General features: G+C 46.8%; 1 protein-coding gene across 1 annotated transcript in view; it reads right to left on the reverse strand.

Moving 5' to 3' along the window:
* LOC137366750 (pecanex-like protein 1) overlaps positions 1 to 16800 on the reverse strand; it is a 329693-nt gene that overhangs the window by 293111 nt on the left and 19782 nt on the right. The gene's annotated exons all lie outside the window — the stretch shown is intronic.

Here is a 16800-nt window from a genome sequence, read left to right on the forward strand (position 1 = left end):
TAAGATTTGTGACACCATAAACTAGGGCTTCAGCGGGATTTTACAGTTACAATGGCTGGAATTTTAGCCCCTCCCCCCACAAAGAGTGGGAAGGTGGTGGTGGGGGGAGGGTGGGAGGCCTGTAAAATGGAGTGGGATGCTCGGGGGGCCCTTCCCGACCTGGGCCCGCCCCCCTCAAGAAAGACTCGAGTGCTGAATTACATTAGTATAAATTGCTTATGCCAATGTATTTCATATTGACAAACTATTATGATCTGGAATGCACTGTCTGAAAGGGTGGTGGAAGCAGATTCAGTAGTACTTTTAGAAAAGGAATTGATAAATACTTGACAATGAAATATTTGCAGGGCTGTGGATAAGAGCAGGGAAGTTGGACTAATTAGATAGCTCTTTGAAAGAGCTAGCATAGGCATGATAGGCTGAATGGCCTCCTTCTGTGCTTTAAGTTTCCATCAACACTGTTCACTGCAGACACTATAATGAAGGTGGGTATTTTTCCATATAAAATATGTGCGTGCAAATCAATTCATACACTTTTAGATTTTAACTGTTCCATCCCTCGGGGATGCTTACAGAATATATTCATGAACTGAGCTACAGGGAAGATAAATTTCTTATGTAAATTGGTCTTTCTACACTTAACTTTCTTTGAAAATAGCTACCCATATATCCTAATCAGACACGCCACCAGTGAACTACTGTTCTGATTTCAGAAGTACTGGGGGTTTGAAAATGATGCAAGGTCACATAGGTGGCTTTAACCTTGCGCTGTGCACAGTGCTTTCTTACGTATAATTACAGAGAATGCAGAGCACAGAAACAGGATATTTGGACAAAGTGGTCTATTTCGATGTTTATGCTCCACATGAGCCCCCTCCCACCTCTTTTCATCTAACTCTACTGGCATAACTTTCTATTCCTTTCTCCCTCATGAGTTAATCCAGCTTCCCCTTAAAGGTATCTATGCTTTTTTGCCTCAAATACTCCTTGTAGTGAGCTCCACATTCTCAGCACTCAGGGGAAAGGCGTTTCTCCTGAATTCCCTATTGGATATTTACAGTCCCTAGTTTTGGTCTCCCCCACAAATGGAAACATCTTCTCTATGCCTACTCTATCAAACCCTTCATAATTTTAAAGACCTCTATCAGGACACCCCTCAGCACTTTTTTTTTTTAAAAGAGGAAACAGCTCCAGCCTGTTCAGTCTTTCCTGATAGGTATAATCTCTCGGTTCTGGTATCATTCTAGTAAACCCTTTTTGCATCTTCTCCAGTGTTTCACTACCCTTTTTATATGAAGACCAGAACTGTTCACAGTGCTCAAAGTGTGGTCTGCCAAAGGTCTACACGTTTAACATACTTTCTCTGCTTTTGAATTTTATCCCCCTAGTCATGGATCACAGTGTTTACTTCACTTTTATATGGCTTTGTTAACATGATTTGTGAATGCTCACCCCATGAAAACTTTGCTCCTCTACCCAATTTAAACTCTCATTAAATACCTGATAAGACTGCCATCTGCCAATGATATTTTCCCCAGTAGAGAGTATAGATTCTGCATCCACTAACTCAGTGGACAGAAAATCATGGAATAAGACTTTCCCTATTTTCCACTCCCAGGGCTGAATTTTCAAAGGGCCATGGGGGTTGGGACCCAACACAGGTGCGATTTCAAAATCACGGACCCAGAGGTCGTCTCGGGATCCCAACAGCTCCGGGACAGTTCGTAATTTTCAAAGGGCCGGCGGGTAGAGGGAACAGGAAAACTGCTCGCCACCATCAATTAAAGATGCCTTAGGCTCCTTAAGGAGCTTGTTAAGGGGCCTGTCCAGTGCAGAATGGAATTTTTAAACTTTATTTCGGTGAACCTGAACAGTGTGGCACACTTTAGTTCACAGCTGTCGGATTCACCGCGGGGCCAAGTAAAGTTTATTTGACTTTGTCTTAAAGCTTTTTTTTAAATGGACCTTCTTTCACCAGTGCTAGCACTGGACCTTCATTTTTCCTACATGGCCCTTTTCATCCTTGTTGACGCTGCTGGCTCTGAGTATTGTCTCTTTGACAAGGCAGCGGCAGTCCCCGACACGGCTGCTGCCTGCCTTTGCTGCTGGCATCAGGCAGGCAGCTCCTGCCTCCTGGAGATGCTTGGCACCATTAATTAGGTGCCAAGCTCGCCTCCTGCTCAATTAAGGCATTTACATTTAAAAATATTATCGCGAAATATTTGAAAATCCAGACCAGCGTACCAGTAGTCAGACCAGTGGAATCTTTACCTCCCTGTATTTTTCTGTCACTATCTCTGCCCTGTCACAATGATTTAACTTGGCATAAGGCAGCTGTATTTTTACCCATTTATTTAATCTTTTATTGTATCATTTCCCATGAAGCTAATGAATTGCGAGCAGAAGTGTCGGTAAGCATTTATCAAAGATACAGAATGCTCTGTTGGGGAAAAAAAGTGAGGGGTCCTGGAGTAACTACTAACTTGCTGCTGGCTTATTTTTCTGTATATCACCGAATCTCATGTATTTCTGCATAAAATTAATTAATGCGAGATATAAATAAATGAATTTAAAGGATACTTTTGTTAATGCGGATAACATAAGGCCTATTTCTCTATGAGCAGTCCTCTGGTAAAAGGTGTGCCCTGTGATATGGATTCATTGTAGTAGGATATCACCTGGCTGTTGGGATGAAGCTAGGCTGTTTGATGTGCATAGTTTGCACTAGCTGAAAAAAGTAACATTCATTTTTTAAATTATATAATAACAGTAATTATTAGGAAATAGCTATAGCAAAGACTACATAACTGACATAACATTTTGGTGCTAGAATTTAAAAGGCTGTCATGATTGAGTCTGCATGTGAATACAATGCATGATTCCAGGAGTCATAAAGTGCCAGTATCCACCACAAATAAACTGTCAATATTCAGTCCAGACACTGAAGAAATAATTAAAACAGTCAACTTGCACTTAGAAGTGAATTGTTCTCCCAGGGCTTTGCTCCTAGACCTATGGGTGAGCTCCTGGACCATTCACTGCTGCTATGTAATGTTTAGTGTGTTGTTCTCAGAAGCTTTCTCTCTCCTAGGATATTGTCCTCTGTCTCAAATCTCCCCTATTTTATAAGCTCATTGCACTCGCTCTCATGTTTTCTAACGTTGCTTTCCTTAACAGTTCCTCCTCTGTGCTCCACAGCTGAGTTACGACTTGATTTGCTGCATTTTTTTCCTCTTCTCTGCTCGCTGGCCTGCTCTGCTTTCTGTTTGTTTTTCTCAAGGACAAACTTCAAAAATATAATTCAATTTAATTGGGGATTCAGTGATACACTCTGAACTGATTTGATTTCAATATTTTTCCCCAGTGAACAATCTGCCAGGATCCAACATGGCTACAGTGTGGGGGAGATTTTCACTTTTGGCAATGGTAGAAAACTGGCCGCCCTTTATATAAGCTGTCTGATCTTCCTTTCCATTTAAGTTAATTGCTGGGTCCAGAACATGGGTGCTGTTGTGGAAGTGAGCAGAAAGGCATGGCACTATGCTTAATGGGAAATTTAGCCAAGTTAGGAATAATAAGAGCAGTTTGCTGAGCTTTGCTAGTATGACTTAATTGTTAAGAAACAGCCATAACAGAATGCAGTTTGCAGCTAATCTAACCACAACCATCAGTCACAAGGTATCAGCAGAACCATGACAGATGTGGGGAGTGAGACCAGAATGTTCGTTGCTGACCCCTCTGCTCCTGCTATTTTATCTTGCTTGTCTGCTTTTTATCTTGCTTGTGCAGAACCATATTATATTATAACGAGTATGTATTGAGAATGGAGTGTATTGTTAACCTCAATAACAGATGTACTGCACGTTATCACGTGGTTGAAGTTGAATTGTACCGCACTGATTGGTTAAACAAGGAGGTGTAGCATGAATCTTAATGTATAAACAGTAGTATCTGTATCACGAACGGTCACTTACTCTGGTGGACCCGACAGACTCTGTTGGAGTCAGTGCCGCTGTCAGAGTAAGTCCGCTGGCTAAATGCGCAAATAAAGTAATTGATTTTACCTACACATCCGACTCGGTATATTTACTGAACCAGACTGAAGGCAAAAAGAACTCGGATTAACACTGTGATCTGATTTGCCTGTGCTAACAATGTGACACTGTTTGCATGGCCAGCACAGATCAGCCAGCAATGGAATGCTTCAGTCATGTATCTGTAGCGGGTCATAAATATAAGATAGTCACTAATAAATCCACCAACAAATTAAGGAGAAGCTTCTTTACCCAAGGATGGGAGAAATGGGCGACACAAATTCTATGGATGGTGTTGATTTGGATGAAGTTGAAAAAGACTGAGGAGTCTTAGTAGATTCACAAGGACGATACCAGAACTGAGAGGTTATAACCATCAGGAAAGACAGGACAGGCTGGAGCTCTTTTCTCTAGAAAGGAAAATACAGGGGGGTGACCTGATAGCAATGTTTCCTCACAGCTGTGCAGCCATGCAGAAACCCAAACATTCCAGTGCAGGCTGTGCACAAGTCAACCCCTTTAAGTTACCCGTGTGTACAGGACCATGCAAAATTTAAACAATCTGAAACAAATTGCCTGCACACTACAAAAAGAAAAATTCGAAGGTACATTGCCTGATAGAGCTCTGTAAAATTATGAAGAGGTTTGATAGGGTAAATGTCGAGAAGTTGTTTCCACTTGTGGGTGAAACCAAAACTACAGGCCATAAATATAAGATTGTTACGAATAAATCCAATCAGGAATTCAGGAGAAACTTCTTTTCCCAGAGAGTGGTTAAAATGTGGAACTCGCTACTGCAGGGAGAGGCTGAAGCAAACAGAGCCAGATAAACACATGTGGGAGAAAGAAACTGAAGGATATCACAATAGGGTTAGATGAAGAGTGGTAGGATGAAGCTCATGTGCAGCATAAACACTGACATGGACCTGTTGGAGCTGCCAAATGGCTTGTTGCTCTGCAGTAAATTCTATATAGTTATCTAAGCAGTAAGTGGCTTCCTTACATCCATACTGCTCTTTCAATCAATATTTCTTAACTTTCAGGAAGAAAATTACCATCGGCTGTGGAGTTGATTTGGGAGGTGCAGTGTGTTACTCATTCATGGGTCATCCCACTCCACCATCGAGCACTACAAAGCTTCAGACCCTGGCAGGAGTGTCCAGGATTACGGTTTGCAAGCCAACTGTCTGAAACCATTTATCACAAAAATGGGCCCAACAACTTTGATAAATCAGCAGTAGTGGTGTTAATCATGGTTCAGTGGTAACCTCAGAATATCATGGTTTCAAGCCCCACTCCAAAGACTTCTTTTTTAAAAAATCAATTCTCGGGATGTGGGCGTTGTTGGCAAAGCCGGAATATAATATGCACGGTTACAATTTAGTGGTTTGCTAGACTATTTCACAGGGCAGTTAAGACTCAACCATGTTGGTGTGGGACATATAGGCCCAGACTGAGTAAGGACAGCAGGATTACTTCTAACAAGGTCATCAGAGAACCAGATAAGATTTTCAGCATGTAATCTACAGTGACACTTCCGTGCAGTACTGAGGGAGTGCTGTACTGTCAGAGGTTCTGTTTTTTTACTGTTTGTGGGACCTAGCTGTGCGCAAATTCACTGCTGCGTTTCCTAAATTACAATGGTGACTACGTAAAGTGTTTTGGGATGCCCCAAGGTTGTGACAAGTGTTTTATAAATGCAAGCACTTTCTTTATATGAATGCTTTGTATGAGTCCTCTCTGGAATATTCCAATGAACATGTAGGCTTAGGTGAGAAAATCAAACACAACATGCTTCCCATTCCAAGCTGGGTATGGTAGCAAAGTGGTTCAGTTACTGGGCTGGTAATCCAGAGGCCAGCCTGGACTAGTGATTTGGAGACATGAAATCCCACCACAGCAGCTAGAGAATTAAAATTCAGTTAATTAAATCAAACAAAATCTGGAATAAAAAGCTATCAGTAATAATGACCATGAAACTACTGGATTGTTGCAAACCCCCATCTGGTTTACTAATATACTTTAGAAAAGGGGGAATTATGGATGGGTAACAAATACTGGCCTTGCCAGCCACACCCGCATCCAATGAAAAAATAAAAAAGAATTCGTTGGGAGATGGTTCTTGGACAACAAACATACTCATGTCATCTCTGGTTGAAGAATATAATGTGAAAATAAAACAAAGCTGAATGTATTTCTTTGTACTGTATCCACAGTACTCTTCAATGGCATCTCCCTGAACTGTGTAGAAAAGATGATCAAACATGCGACTTTCCCACTCCAGGATTTTGTGCCCACGGCAGGGCTCCTGGCACCGGGACAAAAAGGCCAGCTGGAGCCACCACTAAGCAATTCTGTGGGCCAATTAACAGCCCGGTGCCAGGATCCCTGTCCCTTTAAAGATGGGGATCCCACCTCCAAGAGCTTCTGGCCAATCAGAGGGCTGGCAGCTCAGCAGTGTTGGCAGTGCCACTGGGAGTGGTGGCTACTGCTGATACTGCAGAGATCTTGGACCCAGGCCCAGTGCTGGAGACCCAGACCTCAGGTAATCGAGGTGGGGTCACCAGGGCCAGTCTGAAAGGCTCCAGTGAGGAGGGGTGTACGTTAAGTGCAGGGGCAGAGGGGCTTCAAGGAGTTACAGGTTTTCTTGTGGGGACCCTCCGTGGGCCACAGACTGCCCATGGAAGAGGGGCCCCCCCACCCCGAAGCCCATAGGGAGGTCGCCTCATTTTACTGGGTGACCTCTCTGCGTAGCGGAGGCTCCCCACTCACCGCTGGTTAAATCCCAGCGGCAGCAGGAAGAGGCCATCGTCGGCCTATCCCACCCCTGACAAAATTGCATTGCGACAGGGAGGCGATGGGCCCTCTGCCTCCCATCGCAATTCTACGGGCCGCTGCCTGCCTCCAAACCTATCTTGGGGGGGCCCATAAAATGTAGCCCCATTAGCCCTCATAATAGGCTGCAAGCATGCAGCCCCTTTAAAGGTTTCTTTACTGCTTCTCCCACCTCCCCCATCACCTCCCAATTCTCTCTCCCTCTCTCCTGAAGGTATGGACCCTGTTCCTGGGTCTAGTCCCACCTATACCCTCACCCAATCAGCCATTAATCATATGTGAGCACAGTGACCCGCGTTACAGAAAAGCCACTACTGCCATCACCCAATGTGCCCTTACAACTTGTCACTCAATTATCTACATTGCAACAGTGACTGTACTTCAAAAGTACTTCACTGACTGAAACGCTTTGTACACCCTGAGGTCGTGGAAGCTGCTATGGAAAAGCAAGTTCTTTCTTTTTTTGTTCTTTCTCTTAGACAACTATCAGACTCGAGAGCCCTCGCCAACAGTGCTATGACGAACTGACTGCCCCTAGTCACTCCACAACTGAGATCAGCTATCAGCACAGACTGGAGACCAAACCCAAGGCTTTATGGATCTGCACTGTTATCTTGTTTTGGCTGTAAACCGTTGCCTCTCACTGTAATAGATCCTCCTTTGAGTGACTGTCTTGGTCAAACAGTTGTTCACAATCACCATCACTACCACTCTCAGCAACAGACAGCTTACAACTGACCTCAGACGGATACCAATGCGAGGAAGGAGCACACTTCAGGGAACTCCCTTGGACCAGTCAGTGAACATAGCTTTTATCTTGGATGACTGACTGATCCCATTTTTCATAATTTAAAACAAAAACACATGGATACATTTAGAACACAGGAAGATGAGCCCCTCAAGCCTGTTCCGCCATTCAGTTAGATCTTGGCTGACATGTATCACAATTCCATTTACTACCCATTGCTCCATATCCTTCAATACCCTTACCTAATAAAAATTCATCAATCTCAGTCTTGAAATTTGAATTTACCCCTGGCATCCAAAGCATTTTGAAACAGAGAGTTCCAGATTTCCACTATACCTTGCTATGCAACATTCCTAATAGTTCCCCACAGCATAATTTAATTGAAGTTCAGTGAATCCTCTGGGTTCAGGTTAACCCTGGGCCTGCAACTATAAGCCTGTTGAGTCTCGTGCATTCTGACTGCAAAATGCACCCTATTTTCATAGTTGTGGCTTTGTAAAGCCCCATGTGCCGGGCATTCCACCTATTCAAAGTCTACAGGCACAGAATTGAAACCACAAATGTTTGCATGGGTTGCCAATCCCTTCTTTATTTATTTTTTATTCTATTTAGAGATACAGCACTGAAACAGGCCCTTCGGCCCACCGAGTCTGTGCCGACCAACAACCACCCATTTATACTAACCCTACATTAATCCCATATTCCCTATCACCTACCTACACTAGGGGCAATTTACAATGGCCAATTTACCTATCAACCTGCAAGTCTTTGGCTGTGGGAGGAAACCAGAGCACCTGACGAAAACCCACGCGGTCACAGGGAGAACTTGCAAACTCCGCACAGGCAGTGCCCAGAACTGAACCCAGGTCCCTGGAGCTGTGAGGCTGCGGTGCTAGCCACTGTGCCGCTCTTCTTGACCACAAGCCTCGCTGTTAACAGCTCTGCTGATCTTCCCTAAAGAGCAAGCTCCTTGATCAAGCACTCCAGATATGGTTAGGTATTCTACACAGATAATAATTAGTTAAGTCCCTTTATCCAGTGTTCGGTCTCAATGAATGAAATGCCCGATAAAGGTGAAAAGCTAGAAACAGTGGAGGTCCAAAGAGATTTAGGGGTCCATGTACACAAATCACTAAAAGATAGTGGTCACGTACAGAAAATAATCAAAATGACTGACGGAATGTTAGCCTTTATTGCTAGAGGGAAAGAATATAGAGTGGAGGAAGTTTTGCTACAGCTATATAAAGCCCTAATTAGACCACATCTGCAGTACCATGGACAGTTCTGGGCACTGCACCTTAGAAAGGATATACTGGCCTTGGGCGGTGTGCAATGTAGATTCATCAGAATGTTATCAGGACTCCAAGACTTAAGAGTATTAGGAAATATTATATACACTAGGCTTGTATTCCTTGGAATATCAAAGGTAAGGGGTGATTTGTTTTGAGATTTTTAGGATTATGAAAGGAATTGATCAGGTCAATAAAGGGAAACTTTTTCTGCTGGTGGAGGAGTCTAGGACAAGGAAACATAAACTTAAAATCAGAGCCAGGCCATTCAGCAGAGAAGTTGGAAAAACCTCTTTACACAATGGGTGGTAGAAGTGTGACATTCATTCCCACAAGAATGAACTGCAACAATTGTTTATTCCTGTCAGGCACAAAAGTAAAACGGGAAAGGTAGCCAAACCATGGCTTACAAGGGAAATTAGAGATAGCATTAGATCCAAGGAAGAGGTATAAAAATTTGCCAGAAAAAACAACAGACCTGGGGATTGGGAGCAGTTTAGAATTCAGCAAAGGAGGACCAAGGGATTGATTAAGAAGGGGGAAATAGAGTACAAGAGCAAGCTTGCGGGGGACATAAAAACTGACTGTAAAAGTTTCAATAGGTATGTGAAGAGAAAAAGATTGGTGAAGACAAACGTAGGTCCCTTACAGTCAGAAACAGGGGAATTTATTATGGGGAACAAAGAAATGGCTGACCAACTAAATGCATACTTTGGTTCTGTCTTCACAAAGGAGGACACAAATATCATACCAGAAATGTTGGGGAACACAGGGTTTAGTGAGAGGGAGGAACTGAAGGAAATCAGTATTAGTAGAGAAATGGTGTTTGGGAAATTGATGGGATTGAAGGCCAATAAATCCCCAAGGCCTGATGGTATGCATCCCAGAGTACTTAAGGAAGTGGCCCTAGAAATAGTGGATGCATTGCTGGTCATCTTCCAAGATTCCATAGACTCTGGAACAGTTCCTCCAGATTGGAGGGTAGCTAATGTAACCCCACTATTTAAAAAGGGCTGTAGAGAGAAAGCAGGTAATTATAGACCAGTCAGCCTGACGTCGGTAGTGGGGACAATTCTGGAGTCCGTTATCAAAGATTTTATAGCAGAGCACGAAGAGAACAGTGGTAGAATCAGACAGAGTCAGCATGGATTTACGAAAGGGAAATCATGCTTGACAAATCTACTAGAATTCTTCGAGGATGTAACCAGTAGAGTTGATGAGGGGGAGCCAGTGGATGTGGTTTATTTGGACTTTCAGGAGGCTTTCGACAAAGTCCCACATCAGAGATTAGCATGTAAAATTAAAGCGCATGGGATTGGGGGGTAGTGCATTGCAATGGATAGAAAATTGGTTTGCAGACAGGAAACAAAGAGTAGGAAAAAACGGGTCTTTTTCCGAATGGCAGGCAGTGACTAGTGGGGCACCACAGGGATCAGTGCTAGGACCACAACTATTCACAATATATATTAATGATTTAGATGAGGGAACTAAGTGTAATATCTCCAAATTTGCAGATGACACAAAGCTGGGTGGGAGGGTGAGTTGTGAGGAGGATGCAGAGAGGCTTCAGGGTGATTTGGACACGTTAAGTGAGTGGGCAAATGCATGGCAGATGCAGTATGATGTGGATAAATGTGATAAAAACAGGAAGGCAGATTATTATCTGAATGGCTATAAACTGAGAGAGGGGAATATGCAACGAGACCTGGGTGTTCTTGTACACCAGTCGCTGAAGTTAAGCATGCAGGTGCAACAGGCGGTAAAAAAGGCAAATGGTATGTTGGCCTTCATAGCGAGAGGATTCGAGTGCAGGAGCAGGGATGTCTTGCTGCAATTATACAAGGCCTTGGTGAGGCCACACGTGGAATATTGTGTCCAGTTTTGGTTTCCTTATCTGAGGAAGGATGTTCTTGCTATCGAGGGAGTGCAGCGAAGGTTTACCAGACTGATTCCTGGGACGTATGAGGAGAGATTGAGTCGGTTAGGATTATATTCGCTGGAGTTCAGAAGAGGGGGGATCTCACAGAAACCTATAAAATTCTAACAGGATTTGACAGGGTAGATGCAGGAAGGATGTTCCCCCTGGTGGGGCAGAACCAGGGGTCCTAGTCTAAGGAAACGGGGTAAACCTTTCAGGACTGAGATGAGGAGAAATTATTTCATCCAGAGAGTGGTGAGCCTGTGTAATTCGCTACCACAGAAAGCAGTTGAGGCCAAAACATTGTATGTTTTCAAGAAGGAGTTAGATATAGCTCTTGGGGCGAAAGGGATATGGAGAGAAAGCGGGAACAGATTACTGAGTTGGATGATGAGCCATGAGCATAATGAATGGCGCAGCAGGCTCGAAGGGCTGAATGGCCTACTCCTGCTCCTATATTCTATGTTTCTAAGCAGTAGATACTAGTTCATTTAATAATTTTAAGTCTAAGATCCATAGATTTTTGCGAAACAAGGACATTAAGGGATATGGAGTTAGGGTACAGATCAGCCATGATGTAATTGAATGGTGGAGCAGGCTTGAGGAGCTGAATGGCCTCCTCCTATTCCTACACAAAAAAAACTGGCCCTTCCTTTCAGAGAAATCAGAGAACAGCTCTTCCGTCAGGGCATTATAAACCTTGTCGCTCAAGACTGATTAAAAATGAATGCTTTCATATGTGGTTGTATAACCTCAAACCTCAGCATTCACTGCTGGAAATCCATCCACGTGGACAGCAGGTTCTGTTTTACTGCCTTCACTGATTCAGACAATTCTATAACCTACTTACTTGACTAAAAAAATGTCTAAGTAGAAAAAAATCTATGTGCAAAATATGCTCACCCAAATTTCAGTACTCCCTCTCTGACAGGGCAGCGCTCCCTCAGTACTCCCCCTCTGACAGGGCAGCGCTCTCTCAGTACTCCCCCTCTGACAGGGCAGCGCTCCCTCAGTACTCCCCCTCTGACAGGGCAGCGCTCTCTCAGTACTGCCCCTCCAATAGTGCAGCATTCTCTCAGTACTGCCCCTTCTGACAGGGCAGAGCTCCCTCAGTACTGCCCCTCTGACAGGGCAGAGCTCTCTCAGTACTGCCCCCTCTGACAGGGCAGCGCTCTCTCAGTACTGCCCCCTCTGACAGGGCAGCGCTCTCTCAGTACTGCCCCCTCTGACAGGGCAGCGCTCTCTCAGTACTGCCCCCTCTGACAGGGCAGCGCTCTCTCAGTACTGCCCCCTCTGACAGGGCAGCGCTCTCTCAGTACTGCCCCCTCTGACAGGGCAGCGCTCTCTCAGTACTGCCCCCTCTGACAGGGCAGCGCTCTCTCAGTACTGCCCCCTCTGACAGGGCAGAGCTCCCTCAGTACTGCCCCTCTGACAGGGCAGAGCTCTCTCAGTACTGCCCCCTCTGACAGGGCAGAGCTCTCTCAGTACTGCCCCCTCTGACAGGGCAGAGCTCTCTCAGTACTGCCCCCTCTGACAGGGCAGCGCTCTCAGTACTGCCCCCTCTGACAGGGCAGCGCTCTCAGTACTGTCCCCTCTGACAGGGCAGCGCTCTCTCAGTACTGCCCCGTCTGACCAAGCAGAGCTCTCTCAGTACTGCCCCCTCTGACAGGGCAGAGCTCCCTCAGTACTGCCCCCTCTGACAGGGCAGCGCTCTCTCAGTACTCCCTCTCTGACAGGGCAGAGCTCTCTCAGTACTCCCTCTCTGACAGGGCAGCGCTCTAACAGTACTCCCTCTCTGACAGGGCAGTGTTCTCTCAGTACTCCCCCTCTGATAGGGCAGCTCTCCCTCAGTACTGCCCCTCCAATAGTGCAGCATTCTCTCAGTACTGCCCCCTCTGACAAAGCAGAGCTCCCTCAGTACTGCCCCTTCTGACAGGGCAGAGCTCTCTCAGTACTGCCCCCTCTGACAGGGCAGAGCTCTCTCAGTACTGCCCCCTCTGACAGGGCAGAGCTCTCTCAGTACTGCCCCCTCTGACAGGGCAGAGCTCTCTCGGTACTGCCCCCTCTGACAGGGCAGAGCTCCCTCAGTACTGCCCCCTCTGACAGGGCAGAGCTCTCTCAGTACTGCCCCCTCTGACAGGGCAGAGCTCTCTCAGTACTGCCCCCTCTGACAGGGCAGCGCTCTCTCAGTACTGCCCCCTCTGACAGGGCAGCGCTCTCTCAGTACTGCCCCCTCTGACAGGGCAGAGCTCCCTCAGTACTGCCCCCTCTGACAGAGCAGTGCTCCCTCAGTACTGCCCCCTCTGACAGAGCAGTGCTCCCTCAGTACTGCCCCCTCTGACAGGGCAGAGCTCTCTCAGTACTGCCCCCTCTGACAGGGCAGCACTCTCTCAGTACTCCCTCTCTGACAGGGCAGCGCTCTCTCAGTACTCCCCCTCTGACAGGGCAGAGCTCCCTCAGTACTGCCCCCTCTGACAAAGCAGCGCTCCCTCAGTACTGCCCCCTCTGACAGGGCAGCGCTCTCTCAGTACTGCCCCCTCTGACAGGGCAGAGCTCTCTCAGTACTGCCCCCTCTGACAGGGCAGAGCTCCCTCAGTACTGCCCCCTCTGACAGAGCAGTGCTCCCTCAGTACTGCCCCCTCTGACAGAGCAGCGCTCTCTCAGTACTCCCTCTCTGACAGGGCAGCGCTCTCTCAGTACTCCCTCTCTGACAGGGCAGCGCTCTCTCAGTACTCCCTCTCTGACAGGGCAGCGCTCTCTCAGTACTCCCTCTCTGACAGGGCAGCGCTCTCTCAGTACTCCCCCTCTGATAGGGCAGCTCTCCCTCAGTACTGCCCCTCTGACAGGATACAGTTCCCTCAGTACTGCCCCTCTGACAGGGCAGAGCTCTCTCAGTACTGCCCCTCCAATAGTGCAGCATTCTCTCAGTACTGCCCCCTCTGACCAAGCAGAGCTCTCTCAGTACTCCCTCTCTGACAGGGCAGCGCTCTCTCAGTACTCCCTCTCTGACAGGGCAGCGCTCTCTCAGTACTCCCCCTCTGATAGGGCAGCTCTCCCTCAGTACTGCCCCTCTGACAGGATACAGTTCCCTCAGTACTGCCCCTCTGACAGGGCAGAGCTCTCTCAGTACTGCCCCTCCAATAGTGCAGCATTCTCTCAGTACTGCCCCCTCTGACCAAGCAGAGCTCTCTCAGTACTGCCCCCTCTGACAGGGCAGAGCTCCCTCAGTACTGCCCCTCTAACAGGGCAGCACTCTCTCAGTACTGCCCCCTCTGACAAGGCAGAGCTCCCTCAGTACTGCCCCCTCTGACAAGGCAGAGCTCCCTCAGTACTGCCCCCTCTGACAGGGCAGAGCTCCCTCAGTACTGCCCCCTCTGACAGAGCAGTGCTCCCTCAGTACTGCCCCCTCTGACAGAGCAGCGCTCCCTCAGTACTGCCCCCTCTGACCAAGCAGAGCTCTCTCAGTACTGCCCCCTCTGACAGGGCAGAGCTCCCTCAGTACTGCCCCTCTAACAGGGCAGCACTCTCTCAGTACTGCCCCCTCTGACAAGGCAGAGCTCCCTCAGTACTGCCCCCTCTGACAAGGCAGAGCTCCCTCAGTACTGCCCCCTCTGACAGGGCAGAGCTCCCTCAGTACTGCCCCCTCTGACAGAGCAGTGCTCCCTCAGTACTGCCCCCTCTGACAGAGCAGCGCTCCCTCAGTACTGCCCCCTCTGACAGGGCAGCGCTCTCTCAGTACTGCACTGCCAATAATAGTGCAGCATTCTCTCAGTACTGCCTCTGACTGTGCAGCGCTCTCGAGCACTGCCCCTCTGAAGTGCAGCACTCTCTCAGTACTGCCCCTATGCAGCGCTCTCCAGTATTGCCGCTCTGGCAGGGCAGCGCTCTCTCAGTACTGCCCCTCCAATAGTGCAGCGCTGTCTCAGTACTGCCCCTCTGGCAGGGCAGCGCTGTCTCAGTACTGCCCCTCCAACAGTGCAGCGCTCTCTCAGTACTGCCCCTCTGGCAGGGCAGCGCTGTCTCAGTACTGCCCCTCCAACAGTGCAGCGCTATATCAGTACTGCCCCTCCAACAGTGCAGCGCTCTCTCAGTACTGCCCCTCTGGCAGGGCAGCGCTGTCTCAGTACTGCCCCTCCAACAGTGCAGCGCTCTCTCAGTACTGCCCCTCTGGCAGTGCAGCGCTCTCTCAGTACTGCCCCTCTGGCAGTGCAGCGCTCTCTCAGTACTGCCTAGGAGTGTCAGAATTTCTTCCTGAATTTTTCTGGAGTGGGACTTGAACCCGTGACCTCTGTTTCAAAGATCATAGTGCTACTCGCTGAGCCACAGCTGACACTAAATGCAAGGAACACCTAGCAGTCTAGCACATAAGCACGCTCACACCTACAATTCATAATGTCAGGCATACTTCAGCGGAAGAAGCTCAGACCCTAAGCGCAGGAAGAGTTAAAGAGTAAAAGTGGTAAACAAATTAATCTGAGTGTGCTCTCACTGATCTCCTGGAGGCAGTACTGTCACTGGGGAGGTGATCACCCACTGCTTCTTCTCTACTCAGGAATGCTATGCAGTAGAGGCATCAGACAGAAGAGCAACAGCAGAAAGGAGCTTGAAATAAAAAATAGTCTGACTGCTCCCCAGTGGTCTACTGGCTAAAGGCACCACCCTGTACCAGAGCCATTCAAACCAAGAAGTCCCAGGTTGCTCAGACTAGGCTTGCAGGCCCTCGAGTATAGAAAATTAAGGGATGATCTGATCGAGGTATTTCAGATGATCAAATGATTTGACAGGGTAGATAGCGAGAAACAATTTGCTCTGGTGGGGGAATCCAGAACAAGTGGGTATAACCTTAAAATGAGAGCTAGGCCATTCAATGTTAATTGTATATTAATTGCATTTAATTGTATGCAGGTATTGGACATGACCTGGCATTCACTTGTGCCCCTATAAATAGGAACAGACTGAAACTGAGGTGGTTGGGTGAGGAGGTGCATAATTGTAATGTGTATCTTTGTAAATAAAAGCCTCTAAAAGAGTATAAAGATTGGCTGCAGTTCTGTCTTTCACCACCTAGCTTTCTGGAATAGAACATTCAGAGGTGATGTCAGGAAACACTTCTTCACATAATGGGTATTGGGAATCGGGAACTCCCCCTCTCAAGAAGCTGTTGGGGCTGGGTGGTCAATTGAAAATTTTAAAAGTAAGATTGCTATATTTTTGTTAGGTAAAGGAATTTAAATTACAAAACCAAGGCAGGTAGATGGAGTTGTTACGATAATCCAGTTCATAGTTTGTATTAATATTTTGGAGGTCACTTTTAGTTTTGAGGAAATTAAATGTGTAGATGCAAGATAACTGAAATTCTGAATTTCAAACGATTGCCAGACCACCCAAGATATTTACATTTCAAAGATCGTTCCATGTGTACTTAGGGTCAAAGTTAGAGAGGCGAGAGCCATAAAACAGCAGGTGGCCTCGTTTAGTCAGGGAACTGAAGCCAGTATGTCTGGAGAGAATTGTCCTGTCATTGTTAGCAATACACATTATTCATGTGGGTATCCGAAATCAAAGAGATGTTTTGGAGTTGAGGTAAATTACTATCTGGGACATCCCAGATGTACCAAATTGCTGTGGAGATAGATGATGCCTGTTGGTCAGATGTCTTATCTTTGTCCTTTCTCACAGAAAAGTTAGTTGTTTTTTGGAAGCTGTTGGCTTTGGGAGCAGCTGGACTCAGGAGCAGAGAGGCCATCAGGAACCAGGGGTGTTTCTGATTTGAGTGAGGCCCATGCTCAGGCTGGAGAAATCCAGATTCATGAGGTGTTGAAGAGAGATGGAGTGTTTGTCTAGCCAAATTCTAGAGGGACAATTCCCAGGAAATCTCATATCTCAGAAGATCGCTGAAAAAAATAAGGAAAATCAAAGTGAATTCCTAACAGCTATCGTACACTTTGGATTGGTCTCGGGAGAAGTGAATGAACC

This window comes from Heterodontus francisci, chromosome 3 (genome assembly GCF_036365525.1).
Source record: "Heterodontus francisci isolate sHetFra1 chromosome 3, sHetFra1.hap1, whole genome shotgun sequence".
NCBI lineage: Eukaryota > Metazoa > Chordata > Chondrichthyes > Heterodontiformes > Heterodontidae > Heterodontus > Heterodontus francisci.